Genomic DNA, 14,942 nt, shown 5'->3' on the forward strand with positions numbered 1-14,942 from the left:
TACTTTGCCAACAAAGGTCCATCTGTTAAGGTATAGTTTTTTCAGTAGTCATGTATGGATGTGAGATCTGGACTATAAAGAAAGCTGAGCACCGAAGAATTGATGCTTTTGAACTATGATGTTGGAGAAGACTCTTGGTAGTCTCTTGGACTGCAATGAGATCAAACCAGTCAATCCTTAAGGAAATCAGTGCTGAATATTCATTGGAAGGACTGATGCTGAAGCTGAAACTCTAGTACTTTGATCTCCTGATGCAAAGAGCTGACTCAATGGAAAAGACCCTGATGCTGGGCAAGATTGAAGGCAGGAGGAGAAGGGGATGACAGAGGATGAAATGGTTGGATGGCATCATTGACTTCATGGACATGAGTTTGAGCAAGCTTTGGGAGTTGGTGATGGACAGAGAAGCCTGGCGTGGTGCAGTCCATGGGGTCTCAAAAAGTCAGACACGGCTAAGCGGTTGAACTGAACTGAAGGCACCAAGGGAGACATCCTAAGGTGAAGATGGTGGAGAAATCCCAGATCCATTTGTACTTTTGATGCACTTTATCTTCCATGGCTCCTTCTTTCTCGCAGCTGACTCCACATTGGTCCTCACCTCCAACACCTACGCCAGTTCCCTGGTTATCAGTCACAAACTCCATGAACACAAAATTGTGTCTTCCTGTGGTCTTGACCCCATTCCTGTTGAGCCCTGGGCCCAGCCCATTATCCTCATGTTGGGTGTCCTCTGAGCATCTATCCTGGAATGCCTTTACTTGCATCAGCAACGCCTGTAGCTTCTCTCCCCGGGCCCAACCGCCAGCTATTTTAGCTCAGTGAGAAGGAAATTTGTTGGCAATGAAAGAAAAAGGTACCCCTATGAGAAAAGGAATTTCAGCAAAGATATTCACAGCTTGAAGCCTTCGAGTTTCCTCTGTCTGTGTTCCATGACTTCTTCCAGCCTAAGGGCCTAGAGTGAATGCCCACTGGGAGAGTCCTCCATGCAGAGCACCTTGGAACCATTGATCCTCAGTCCCACCAGCAGTTTGCCAAGGCTGTCCTTGGTGAATTCAGAGAGGGCCTGTAGTATGAAGGTGGGCACCCCAGGGCACTGCAGCACAGATGACCCCTTTGTGACAAAGCTGACACCATTTATGACATTGCCAATCATCCTCTGAATCCTGCCAATGGCAGGAATAACACCTAGCAAAGTTCCAAGGACAGTCCTATTCCAGTGATGTTCCAAAGATACTGAGGACAGTGGTTCAAGGGACCAGTGCTGTCTCTTAACCCTGGAAACCTGTGAGATGTGGCTATGATCGTCACCCTACAGATACATTCTTTTACTAACATTTACTTCATTCTCTGAGTCCCCTCTGAGACTCTGAGAGCCTCACTCTCTGAGTACCCCTCTCATGGGGTGGGCTCCATGGAGAGCCACTCGACTCATCCTGCATGCTTCTTTGTTGAGTTTTTTAGTGTCTACATTCCTCAAGGTGATAGGGACAGAGTAGGTGCTTAAATAGTTAATACCACTAGGGGATTATAAGTAGAAACAGTACAGGAGACCTCTGTAAGTTAATGATTACTTAAGAAAGCAGGCTTGCTTAACCATAAAACCAACAGGCTTGCTTAGCAACAAAGCTATACAACAGAAGTGTGAGATAGATCCCCAAACAATAAAACAGTGCTGGCATGAGACCCACATCCTGCAGAATGAGCTTGGTAAGTTCATGATCTTTAGCACATGTAATCCCTAGGACACATAAATGAAGACCCATTGCAGCCAAGAATTAAAAAAAAAAGTAAAAAAATTTAAAAAAGTAAGTCCTTTTATTTTCAAGTATCTAATCAGAAATCAACCTTCTGTTTCATAAGTGTCATATATTGTCTAGGTTTGTTTGTTTAAATTGATACATCTTTTATGTCTCTCAGTTTATAGGTTACACTTCCCCCTATTATTTTTAATTTTTAAAAATATTTATTTTTATTTATTTGGCTGTGCCGAGCCTTAATGGAAGCATGTGGGATCTAGTTCCCCAACCAGGAAACGAACCCAGGTCCCCTGTGCTGGGAGTGTGAAGTCTTAGGCATTGGACCACCAGGGAAGTCCCCCTCTCTTTATTACACCCTTGCAATGTATTTGGTAGTGAAAACCTAAATTATATTTTAAAGATGCTGAATTAAAATTATCTTGAGATCGTATGTTGGTTTTAAAGCAAAACAGTATCAGTCAGGAGGGGGCAATCATCCATACTTTCCACTCACTTTTGTAATTAAACACTGGTTCCTTTACAAGGGAATACTCAGTAAGAAGACAGTGTTACGTTGTAAATTCAGGTGCATGATGGGAATACCTCTTGAAAATTTAAAAAATTGTATGAACCAGTTTTTAAGCAATCTAAACGCTACAGAGTTACTCCCTTCACTGGAGATTTCCAAAGGGAAAAATAAAATCACTGAGTTCATTTTCTGTGAAGGAACAGGGTACACAGTTACTGCGAAGGGCAACACCCAGGGCACAGGGCAGAGAGTGTTCTGCAGGGATGAGAGCATGAAAGTGCATAAAGATTAGCTGCTCTTTATTAAGCGGCTCAAGGCTTCGGGAAACATGAAAGTTTATAAAGATACCTGGTTGTTACGGCTGCACAAGGTAGAGAACAGAGACAATTCTCATTCACCTACAGTGAGAATCTCCAGAATTGCTTCAATTTTCCATTATCATTGCAGTTTCTGTCTCCAGCCTTGACTGAAGTGCTGAGGTCCCAGGGGCTCATCTTGAGAGGCGGGGTCTGGGGGAGTGGTGGTGGGGTGGAGGGGGGCAGGGAGAGGGCTTTCTTTTTTCCTCTCTTCTCTGGGCCCTTTCACCCCCTGCCCTTTGAGTCTTGCCAAGAGACACCCTGCCCTGAGAGAGGGTGGCTCCTGGAGAAGAGCTGAGCGGGTGGGTGGCTGGTCAGAGGTGACTGGGTGTGGACTCTGGTGTGGACGACACCAGGGACGTTCCAGCCCTGGGAACGGAGCCAGGCTGAATTAGCTTTCTGGCTATCGTGGGTCTCAGTATACATTTCTTTCTCCAGTCCAAGCTGAACATTCCATTGCACTGAGCATGTGTATGTGTGTGAGCACGTGTATGGTATGAAGAGCATGTAACTAAACGCTGGAAGGACCCGTTTGTGGCCTCCTCGGCCCTGGGATCCCAGCCCTCATCTCCAGGGGCCAGGTCTCCGGACTTTCAGGAAAACTGGATGTAGAGCAGAGAGAAGGGGCCCTCACTCCCCTCCAGGCCACTTGGAAAGGGCTGTGTCAACCTGACATTAAGTGGAAAAAATCACAACAGTAGCAAACCTGATTAAAGGCTTATGACCATAGCTGGGCATTTTCTATGCATTAATTATTTCATTTAATTGGCACAACAATCTCCCAGGTAGATGGGATTGGATTGGAACAAAGCAAGCAAAGGGAGCTTAGTGAGGCCGAATAACTTGCTCCAAGTTAAACAGAGTATGAAGATGTTTGGCTGCAGTGCTTCAGCTAAGCTGCGACTCTAGGCCAAGTCATCTGGCCTCTCTGAATCTCAGTTTCCTCATCTGCAAAGTGGAAATAATGGGAATACCCACCTAGGGAAGTTAATTAAAAGGGAAAATGAGCTAATGCATGGAAGACCATAGGGTGAACTAGAGCATAATGTGAAAATATGGTAAGAATGTGAGAAAGCTGCTTGCTCAGCACAGACCCAATTGTTTTCCTAGTAATAAGGCACAATTTCTTTGATGAAATTCTTCCAGTCAATAAACTAGGTTACCTCATTGTAGGAATATCTTGTCTCTTCATAGCATTCAGTACAGCTCATGTCATCTAGACTGAGCGGAGAAAAAAATGGAGCCTGTAAACACTTGTATTTTTCCTGAATGAGCCTTTGTGCTAAAAGAGGGGAGCTTGCTGCTGAAGAAGTTGTGCATTCTTCAGAGGCAGGCCAAGTTTTACATTCTGTCACCAGCAGCTTTTAGCCAAGTACTAAACACACTGCCTGGAGAATCCCAGGGACGGGGGAGCCTGGCGGACTGCCGTCTATGGGGTCGCACAGAGTTGGACACGACTGAAGCGACTTAGCAGCAGCAGCAGCAGCAAACACAAGTTAGTCTCCTGAGAAACACCCGCTTGACGTATACATACTTTCTCCAATTCCTGCCCGTATGACCGTACACAGATAGTATGTACATCTTCCTCTGTTACAAAGAGAGGGTCCTGTATGCTTAACATTCAGAGCTTCATTCATTCACTTATTCTACACTCAAAATTTAGTTGCTTTTTTTTTTTCATTCATTCTGTAATTTTTGAGATTGCAGTAACCAGGCGCTGTGTAGATTCTGGAAATACAGGACAGACTTGGTCCTGTTCTCATGAACTCACATAGTTTAATGGGGGCAACAGGAAAACAAGTAGATAATGCTGTGATTAGTGTGAGGAAAAGAAGCAAAGAGCTGATGCAGAGATGGAATGGGCAGGAAAGGCCCCTCGACGGTAGAGAAGGAGCCAGTCCTGTTGTGGAGCTGGCGACAGAGCACCGGTGGAGCGAACAGCCCAAGCAGAGGGCTGGAGGCAAGCATGGCGAGGCTGCTGGGAGCAGGCCTGCACACAAGGCTCACAATGTGAGGACGGGGAGCCAGGGGTCACCACACAGGGCCTTGTGGACTATGGTAAGGAGTTTGGTTTTAAAGACTGCACTAAAAAGCCATTGATGTTTTTTTTAATTGTGGTAAAATTCATTTAACATTGTAATTTGAATTTCTATTCCTCCCTCCACCCACCCTACCCCAACCTCTGGCCACTGCTAATCTGCTTTCTGTCCATATGGATTTGCCAATTCTGGCCCTAGGTTGGGAAGATCCCTTGGAGAAGGGAAAGGCTACCCACTCCAGTATTCTGGCCTGGAGAATTCCATGAACTGTATTGTCCATTGAGTCACAAAGAGTTGGACACGACTGAGCGACTTTCATACGTTAAGTGGCGGCTTCTTTTACTTAGCATGTTTTGTAGGTTCATCCACGTTTGCCCTTTGTGAAGGGCAGTGTGAACCCATCTGACTTAGTTGTAGGATCACCTTCACTGCCATGGAGAGGATGGACACAAGCCAGAGGGCAAGTGGGCAGATAACCTGCAATGGGGAGGGCGAGAGGAAACAGAGATGCAGAAAGATGGTTGCCCTGGAAATGGAGGGAGGCGGCGCTTCCAAGTCCCCAGGAGGTCCAGGCAGGGGGAGCAGATGCAGAGGGAAACCAAGAGTTCCACTTTGAATATCTTAAACTTGAGGTATCTGAGATGTTAATTAGGCGATGAAAATGTGAATCTGGGAATTAGCAGAAAAGTCAGAGGTGGATGCAGATAGAATTTGAGGGTCATCAGCCAGGAGATTGAGGCTAAATCCAGGGGAATATGTGTTAAATTATGTGCATAATAACAAAGAGATTTCCACCCCCAAGGATGACCAAGAATAAAAGGTCTGTAAATCTAATACTTCTCAGCTCCTAGCTAAAAGTGGAATAGTCTGCATCTGAATGAGTGCTCAGCATTTGCAAAGACAGAAGGTGGCATCCTCCGGTCTGTATTCACAGGATGTTTGCATTTCTATTGGCTCTGTACTCAGTCAGCCCCAACAACCAGTAACTCCTATTAAGGGTGTTAAGTGAGAGGATGCTTGCCTTTCAATAAGAAATCCAACCGAGGGGCTGCCCTGACGGTCCAGTGGTTAAGACTCCATGCCTCCACTGCAGGGGGTGTGGGTTCAATCCCTGGTCAGGGAACTACGATCCCATAAGCTGTGTGGTGTGGCCAGAAAAAAAAAAAAGAAACCCAACTAAGTGGGATGTCTTGGCACAGGTAAAAAATGAATGCTATGATCACTGAGGTCACTTAGAAGAAATCAAAGTTGTTTTTCTCAAACTTTTGTCTTAATTGAAGGGAAACATGTCTTCATGTTTTACATTGTTTTCAAGTATTTGACCTTTTCTGGACAACCTGTACTGTTTGGTGGAGGATTCTCCTAATTGCTAACAAAAACTCTCTAGGAGGAATCCTGGAACCTACCAAGTACTGGATCACTTTTGCTCAAACAGGTAGGGAGGGGAGACAAGGTGGATTTCCAACAACTGTCCTTCCTTTGCTGCCCACACCTGTTCACTTCCATGACTGTAGACACCCTGCGACTGTTCGCACAGGTCTGAGGTGAATTAAGAAAAATTAGGGAAACATAACAAGTACTTCTTAAAGGTTAATTAGCAGAAAAACTGCCAACAAATGTCCATCTAGTCAAGGCTATGGTTTTTCCAGTAGTCATGTATGGATGTGAGAGCTGGACTACAAAGAAAGCTGAGAGTCAAAGAATTGATGCTTTTGAACTGTGGACTTGGAGAAGACTCTTGAGAATCCCTTGGACTGCAAGATCAAACCAGGAAATCAGTCCTGAATATTAATCGGAAGTGTTCCAAGAAGGGGAACCCACTGCCAGGGCCCGAAACTGGGCTCTTGTCTAACACTCGGAGAAGAATTGTCCGAGGAGACACACGTGCTGACAAAGCAAGGGACTTTATTGGGAAGGGCACCCGGGTGTAGAGCAGTAGAGTAAGGGAACCCAGGAGAACAGCTCTGCCACGTGGCTTGCAGTCTCGGGTTTTATGGTGATGGGATTAGTTTCCGGGTTGTCTTTAGTCAATCATTCTGACTCAGAGTCCTTCCTGGTGGTGCACGCCTTGTTCAGCCAAGATGGATGCCAGCGAGGATTCTGGGAGGTGGTCAGACATGTGGTGTCTCCTTTTGACCTTTCCCGAACTCTTCAGGTTGGTGGTGGCTTATTAGTTCCGTGTTCGTTACCAGGATTTCCTGTTGTAAAACAACTCATGCAAATGGTTACTATGGTGCCTGGCCAGGGTGGGCAGTTTCAGTGTGCTTCCTCTAATAGAAGGACTGATGCTGAAGCTGAAATTCCAATACTTTGACCACCTGATGCAAAGAACTGACTCAACGGAAAAGACCCTGATGCTGGGAAAGATTGAAGGCAGGAGAAGGGGACAAGAGAGGATGAGATGGTTGGATGGCAACACCGACTTGATGGACATGAGTTTGAGTAAGCTTCGGGAGTTTGTGATGGACAGGGAAGCCTGGTGTGCTGCAGTCCATGGGGTTGCAAAGAGTCGGACACGACTGAAGTGAACTGAGCAGAAGAAAAAACCTTGGCAACCTTATGTCAGATCCCAAAATCTTTTGGAAATTTTACTGATTCATGAAGGCCAAAGTTTGGACTGTAGATTTCTTGGTTAGAACTCCAGAAGCACTGCTGTTCAGTATCACTCACACAGCCTTCAGGGAACTCATATTTTAATCTGCTTTTGCTGTGAGGTCTCTTCTGCTGCATAGTACACACATTTAACACAGGATTTTTTTTCTCCCACTTTTTGTATTCCCCTTGCAGGTGCTCAATAAATATTTGTGGACATAAAGGCAACATCTCTCCACACTTTTCTGACTAAAAAGAAGCAACTCTTCTGCCCTTTATGTTTAACAGTTCCCTAAAAAAGTCTTGAGAGTTGCGGGTTTTCAATACAGCTTGTTTGCTAATGATGCCTGTGGGGAAAGGAGATGGGCTGAGCATCTCCTCTAGATGGATGTTCACTTTCCCACCTGCAGGGAGACCAGGTGAGGAAATCTCTCAGGTAAAGTTCCTTGTATCTCCCCTAGGCCCTCAGAGACTTCAAGCTTCTTTGTCTAACTAATGAATGCCTTGGTTCCTTACTGAGCATCTGGTTTTGAGGGAACTCTTCTTTCATCCTGTAGATATTTCTCCCTCAAACTGTCTCCTCCAATCCTTCAGTAATCATTTAGTGAGCGTGTCCTCTGTGTCATCTTCCTATTTCACCTGCTAACAGCTCCTAGCTCAGGTCGATCCTGTGTCTTTTCCTAAACACTAATCCAATTTGCCCTGGCACCGGGGCTCAGCAAGGAAGGCCTAAGCCCTTTAGCCAGACACCTAAGGTCCTAACTGTTTTCCCCAGTGTTTCAGTATATTTGCACAAAATTTAAAATATCAATACTTATTTTTAAAAAGATCTAAAGGTTCCCTGTGGTCTTTTGTCTTTATATTAAGAAAAACTACAGAATTAGAAGAAAAAAAAAGCAGAGATTTGAAGCAAAAGTGACTAAAAAAATCTATAAAAGAGACCAGGTAAAAAAATCTGTAATAGGAGATCAGGTAAGAAAACAAACATTTCCAGAGACATTCCACCCTATTGCAAATACAATCAGGCATTGCCAACAGAAACTATGTTAGAGAAATAAATACACTGCATCAAGAATACAACAAGAAACAGTACCATCTATTAAATGTGTAGGTATAGACAAAATTTCCTTTGAAATCCTAGGCAATATAGTTTTTTAAAACATAATCAAAGATACTTACCCATCATATAAGTAAACTTCTATTAATTTATAATTATGGTGTCCTGAAATGGTTCAATAGCTTATTTAAAATTATACACTGGGACTTCCCTGGCAGTCCAGTGGTTGAGACTGCACTTCCACTGAAAGGGGGCATGGTTTCAAATCCTTGGTGGGGATCTAAGATCTCACATGCTGCATGGTGCAGTCAAAAAACAATTCAAAATCATAAAGCTTCTATATCCAAATACTAATTTGGAGGAAATATGAATTCAGAAGAAAATGTGAAAAATGATACTATGAGGAAATAACCAACACAAGCCAGACAGGAAATTCTATAGGACAAATGACCTAATTTCATAAGAAAGAAAAAAACAAGAGATAGTAAGAAAATCTACAGATTGAAGTCATGAGACTTATCAATCACAAATATGTAAACATCACTTTCCTGATTCAAATAACTTATAATCAGGTAGTTTTTGTGAGCTTAAATTAAAAATTTCTTGACTTTTCCAGTTGTCGTATTTGTATCCACCTTTCCTGGGCATAATTTTTTATTTCTATTACACTTGCTTGTTCATTTCTCTTTGAGAGGCAATGTATAAATAAGTTAAAAAACTTTACACCAAAATTACAGAAATCTTAAGCCTCTTGATTTCAAGAGAATCATGCACCAATCAAACTGATGAAGTGAAAGTTGCTCAGTCGTGTCCGACTCTTTGCGACCCCATGGACTATACAAGTCCATGGAATTCTCCAGGCCATAATACTGGAGTGAGTAGCCTTTTTCTTCTCCAGGGGATATTCCCAACCCAGGGATCAAATCCAGGTCTCCTGCATCGCAGGCGCATTCTTTACCAGGTGAATCACAAGGGAAACCCAAGAATACTGGGGTGGGTAGCCTGTCCCTTCTCCAGTGCAGCTTCCAGACCCAGGAATAGAACCAGGATCTCCTGCATTGCAGGCAGATTCTTTACCAACTGAGCTATTAGGGAAGCCCTCAAACTGAGGAAAATGGTACAGATTTCATTTGTGGAGTGTAAACTATTGCCTATTACACACTGCTGTCCAACCTAGTAATGAAACAGGGATGGTGCATATGGTCTGTGCAAATCCAAAAGGCTTATTTTAAGTATGGACTAACCTGGTGGCTCAGATGGTAAAGAATCTGCTTCCAGTGCAGGAGACCTGGTTTCAATCCCTGAGTCAGGAAGATCCCCTGGAGAAGGGAATGGCAACCCACTCCAGTATTCTTGCCTGGAGAATTCCACGGACAGAGGCTACAGTCCACGGGGTCACAAAAGAGAAGACATGACTGTCTTCTCATCAAGTATGTACTTGAAGTACTTGGGATCCAAGTTCATTTTAAAGTAAAATAAAACATCAAACTTAACTGATGTACAACGTAAAACATAAGACATTTAACAATAAGGCAATAAAATACCCAAATGAACCAGAAGAAATAAATATTGTAAGGTCTCTGGTCTGAATATATCGTAACAAGGCATAACAAATTTGGCGCTGACACCCCAAATCAAACAAGTTCATCCAGAAATGAAAAGTAGCCAAGGACAATTAGGTTAACATGAAATTACAGCTTTAGAGAAGAATTTCAATTTGTTAATTTATGAGGATTCTAGGAAACTCATCACTTCTCATACCAAGTTGTTTCTAGGAAAGCAAATCAATGTCATTTGCTTGATAAGTACAGAAGTAGAGAGGGAAAGTACTTGAGAAAAATTTCTTTGTGGAACAATGTGCACCTCTCACAGACCCCCTTCTCTCCCTCCAGGGCAGTGTGGTTTTTGGTTTTCCACTGAGCAAGCTGTCCAAGGTCTGTAACTTTTCCCGTAGAAACACCACTACATTTTATTCTCTGACTCAAATCACCCTTTTCATCCGTAGACTAATGTAACTTTACTGGTCTGTGCCTCAATTTCCCCAACAGTAAATCCTACTTCATGGGACTGATAAGCGGGCTTAGGACTATTAAATCAATTAATATTTCTAAAGCATTTAGAACAATGGGTGGCACACAGTAAGTGCTACATAATCAAATATATAGTACTAAGTTAAAATAAAACTAAAAAACTTATATTCTAAAACTAAGCATAGAATGTCACAGCAACTGGGTCTGAAATGCATTAATACTATATATACACTAAACATCTAACACACAAAAATCACTGTTCTGTCTAATTATTGACTGTGTTAATCTAGGTAATAGTATGTGACCTGAAACCAAAAGGAGAACCTAATGAAACAGTTATTACACTGCTTTCTTAGGGATGTAAAGGCTCTGGGGAGGTTCTTTTAAATAATGCTAATCTCTTCAAAAAAGTTGTTCAGAATTTTCAGTAGTTTTTTTCCTTAAGAAATTTGTCTGTAGCAAATGAAAGCAATTCCAAAAATTCCACTGATGTGAGTATGTGTTTTAAAACGCATCCAAATTATACTTATGATGATTAAAAGAAGTGGAAGAGTATAATCTAAAATCACATTTCAGCTTTGCTAAAATAAAGATGTGGGAACTGGCTAAGACACTTAAAGTTTATGACTAAATTTACTGGTAAGCCTTCTCAGCTCTAGTTTTTTGAGTCTGAAACTTTTATGAATCAAAACATGCTACCTATGTAAAAACATGTTTTTATGACAATATTAAGTGAAAAAAGTAGATTACACACTGTATACTCAAGTGTGATTATAACTATTTGAATCTGTGGAATATTTCCATCCATTTCTACCTGCTCATCCATCTACAGATTTAGAAAGTAGACTGAAGAGAGAAGAATGGTGGTTACATGGCACACAGCATTCCACTTCAGACTGATGCCAGAACAATTTTTACAACTGCAACCGTAACTACCGCCAAAATAATAATCAATTCTGGCAAAAATTACCCACGGATTTAAAACCATCACTGGGGAAGAACAATATTCCAGAACAGGATTAAATACTTAGGTTACAAGAGTGAGACAAGCTGGAAAACCCTACCTTAACTAAGTGGTCCAATTTAGCATCACCAGTGATAGGCTAACCCACATCAGTGCCTCCTAAAGCTGTGCCTTCCCTGTAGCATTCTTGTCAGAAACGTCTAGTCTAAATCTAATCATGTGGAAATTGTGACAAATTGAGGGATGTTCTACAAAATAACTGGCCTAGATTCTTCAGAAATGCAATTATCTAGGAACTGTTCTAGATTAAAGGAGATTGAAGAAACATGGAAACCAGATGCAATGCATGACCCTTGAGTGGATTTTAGGGAGGAGAAAGTCCAATTACAAAAGACATTACTGGGACAATTGTGGAAATCTGGAGGAGGACTGTAATCATTCTAAATAGTATTGTATTACCATTAATTTCCTGAATTTGGTATTGCATTGTGGTTATGTAAAATTAATGCTCTTGTTTTACAGGATTAAGCTTAAGTATTTATTGGATTAAACTAAATTATGAGATTGAACTGTTCAGAAATAACCCTCAAATGATTGAGGACAAAAGGAAAAAATATATAGTGTAAAACTATTAATAACATGGCAAAATGTTCAGTTCAGTCACTCAGTCGTGTCCGACTCTTTGCGACCCCATGAATCACAGCATGCCAGGCCTCCCTGTCCATCACCAATTCCCGGAGTTCACTCAAACTCATGTCCATCGAGTCGGTGATGCCATCCAGCCATCTCATTCTCTGTCGTCCCCTTCTCCTCCCGCCCCCAACCTTTCCCAGCATCAGAGTCTTTTCCAGTGAGTCAACTCGTCGCATGAGGTGGCCAAAGTATTGCAGTTTCAGCTTTAGCATCAGTCCTTCCAATGAACACCCAGGATTGATCTCCTTTAGAATGGACTGGTTGGATCTCCTTGCAGTCCAAGGGACTCTCAAGAGTCTTCTCCAACACCACAGTTCAAAAGCATCAATTCTTCGGCGATCAGCTTTCTTCACAGTCCAACTCTCACATCCATACATGACCACAGGAAAAATCATAGCCTTGCAAAATGTTACCAACAGGCAAATTCAGGCTAAACTACAGGAGTACTCATTGTTTCTTCTTGCAATTATTTTAGGATTAAATTGTTTAGAAGAGATCCAGAATGGACTCCACTACAGTTTACAGACACCTGATACTTACAAAGAAGGCTAAAGAGGCAAAAGAGCAAACAAACATCTACTTTTAGGTAGTAATGATAGCCTGTTAGCTTACATTCCCCTCAAAAACTATTAAGTTACAGCAGGAAACTATTTCTGAGATGGAGAACTTAAGTTTAAAGAATAATTCTTGGGAATTCCCTGGCAGGACAGTGGTTAGGACTCAGTGCTTTCACAGCTGGGGTTGGGGTTCAATCCCTGGTCAGGGAACTAAGATTCCACAAGTTGCCCAGTGTGGCAAGAAACAATTACACAGATGTAGTATATATAATCAGAAACAAATCTGAGGCAAAGTTATAAAAAATCAAAGTCTAGGGGCAGAAGATACACAGCCTATATGTGAACATAGAGGATTTACTTGTCAGAAAAAGGAAATATTGCAAACCCTCAGAACTACAGTTGGACAGATAAGACCTATTATTCAGTAATTTTATTCAATAATCATTACTGAACACTGATTATGTGCCAGTGGTCCTCTGCTTAGGTGCATAAAGGGTAAGACACAGTCCCTACCCTGAAGAACTCAGCCTGTAAGAGTCTCCTGTCAATTATACCTCAATTAAAAAAAAAAAATCTCTTTATAAAATCCTTAATTTCTAAACTTAGTCTTAAGACTAGTCAACCTAAAGATAATTTGCGAATAGTATTTAAAAGCCATTAAAATGTTCTACTTATTTTAAAAATTGGTTATTTGCTTCCATAATATTGACAACCCAAATTATTTATAATAAAGGCTTTATAAGGACCCTATACAGAAGCCCCTTCTAGACAGACACAAGTTTGAGGGCAGAGGCAATCTTTCTCTCACTCAAAGGCCTCTACTCAAGAACCCTGACCAGGCAAGTAAGGTTTCACTGCAGAACCTGCTTCAATTACAGTTAACTCAGGAGACATGAAGAGTATACACCTATGAATTTCGGTTGTTTTCTCTGACTGAAAGAATTCTCAATTAACCTGAGATTCATCTGTTATGGGTTCTTGTAAGTTAAATCATAAATAACTCCGAATCTAAAAACTGAATATCCTGAATAATCTTACCCCACCATAAAACGATCTCTAAATCATAAAGGATGCGTTATTCTAAAGCTCAAACTTTTCTTTTATTGCTATTTTAAAAATTTTATTTATTTTTTAATTGAAGGATAATTGCTTTACATTGGGTTGGTTTCTGCCAAACATCAACATGAATCAGTAAGTCAAGTTTCAGTTCAGTTCACTCAGTCATATCCGACTCTTTGCGACCCCATGAATCGCAGCACGCCAGGCCTCCCTGTCCATCACCAACTCCCGGAGGTCACTCAAACTCATGTCCATTGAGTCGGCGATGCCACCCAGCCATCTCATCCTCTGTCATCCCCTTCTCCTCCTGCCTCCAATCCCTCCCAGCATCAGGGTCTTTTCCAATGAGTCAACTCTTCGCATGAGGTGGTCAAAGTTTAGGAACCCACAATTTTATGTCTGGATGTCTGTAATTCTTAAATGGTTCATAAAAAAAAGGATGAACATCGTGGAGACTTGGATTTTTCATTTCTGCCGAGAAGTTCTGTATCACTTAAATTGAGCAAAAAGTCCCACTACGTTAAGTGAGCGTAACTGTTAATATATGCTGTTATTTTTGGTACCTCTTTTCCCTCAGGATTCAAATAGAAATTAAGAATGACTAAGGATTAACACAACATTGTAAATCAACCAGACTTCAAAAAAAAAAAAAAAAAACTAGGGAGACCCTGTTTGTTCAACTGTGGTAGTTGTAACTAAACTTTACATAGCGTGCCTGACCTAAAATGAAGCCCTTCTCTAATGAAAATTAAGTTAAGCCATCAGGATTCTGGAAATATGGGCTCAAGAACCACAAGTGAACTTATATTTATGCATTAGAATTTCCGTTCCGTTCAGTCGCTTAGTCGTGTCCGACTCTTTGCGACCCCGTGGACTGTAGCCTACCAGGCTTCTCCGTCCATGGGATTCTCCAGGCAAGAATACTGGAGTGGGTTACCGTTTCCTTCTCCAGGGGATCTTCCCGACCCAGGGAATTTACATGTATTAAAAAATACACACATATATTGCAATTCTTCAGGTTAAAACAGGCTTTAAAATGATTTACTCAATAATAAAGAGACTTTCATAGCTCAGAAATGTTTTTGGGAAACTTAGTCCATCACCTGAAAAAGTGATTTCACTTTTAAGAAAAATAAATTTGAGCTTATTTTTAAGAAACAAAAGTTTCTATTTCTTCTATATAAAACCTTTTGTTTGTCCTAAACTCAACAAGTTAAAACAGGAAATTCTACGATCAACCAAAGTATAAAACTTTTTCAGAAGAGACTATTTTTACTACCTAGACATATTCAATACATATATTTAATTAACTGATTTTATCTTGGTTGTG

The sequence above is a fragment of the Moschus berezovskii genome, chromosome 20 (assembly GCF_049115385.1).
Source record: "Moschus berezovskii isolate FMDL1 chromosome 20, NW_MosBer_1.0, whole genome shotgun sequence".
Taxonomy (NCBI): Eukaryota; Metazoa; Chordata; class Mammalia; order Artiodactyla; family Moschidae; genus Moschus; species Moschus berezovskii.